The following is a 1,105-nucleotide window of genomic DNA, read 5'->3' on the forward strand; positions in this document are numbered from 1 at the left end:
TTTTATTCCGAGTGGTTACCGTTGTACAGTAAATAACGATCTAGCGGTAGCGCTCGTTGAGTTTTATGTTTGGGTCTCCATCAGGTGAGTTTTGTTTTAAGGACTTCATCAAGTAAGTTAACTGGATTGTGGAAGAGGTGGGGTGGGGGTGGTCACTGGTGGGAACCAAAGGCCGGGTGGAAATGGGGAGGGGGGGCAGGGCAAAAGTCGGGAGGCCTTGACGGTGGTGTGAGTGAGTGAGTGAGTGTATGTGTGCGTGGGGGAGGGAAGTATTGAAGGACGTGTGTGTGGGGAGGGGTGGGGAAGGTATTGAAGGCAAGGTGTGTTTGTGTTGGGGTTGGGGGGGGGGAGAAAAAGTATGTATTGAAGGTGGTGTATGTTGTGAAAGGTTTCAGACTACTCGCTGACTCAGGTGAGGTTTTGCAAACTGTTGCTGCTGCGCCCGAGATCAAATATTTCAAAACGTACCCCAAAACAGCAAACTATAGAACAATAACAAACAAGACCCCCCCTCCCCCCAAAAATTCCTCAAAACAAACCAAAAACAAACGAACAAAAACAACAACATTAGATTTAAAAAAATAATAAAAAATCTAAAAAAAGAAAGAAAAGAAAGAAAGGAATTACAATGTACATGAACAACAAAATATCCTGCTGTGTTATGTAACTGTAACTTCCCTATTGGAAGTGTTTCCAACCAACTTGTCCTGTCTCCCGTGTGGTCAGTGCTCACATGGCCTTAGGCAGGTTACGAGCGCTGTAAACCTTTTACTTTAACTCAACTGAAAGGTGGGTCGTTGGCGGGTACTCTGGCGTGGTTTGCTTCTTCTTTCCTATCAAACATCTATTGTCCTGATCTCCCCTTCTTTTTTTGTGTTTGTTACACTCTCTTGTAACACCTCTAATCTTCGGCACTTATATTTGACCTTTTTCTGTTGCAAGTGCCGTAACAAAAACTAAACAACCTCTGCCCCAAATGCCCGTTATTGCGTCAGTGTGTGTGCTTATCTTCACCTTCACTCAAACAATCTTACTCTTACGCAATTCCCAATAATTATCTCTTGCGCGATGGACCACACAAAAAAGCCCGTTGTTTCGAGGCAGC

Source organism: Aplysia californica, unplaced genomic scaffold (assembly GCF_000002075.1).
Source record: "Aplysia californica isolate F4 #8 unplaced genomic scaffold, AplCal3.0 scaffold00428, whole genome shotgun sequence".
Classification (NCBI taxonomy): domain Eukaryota; kingdom Metazoa; phylum Mollusca; class Gastropoda; order Aplysiida; family Aplysiidae; genus Aplysia; species Aplysia californica.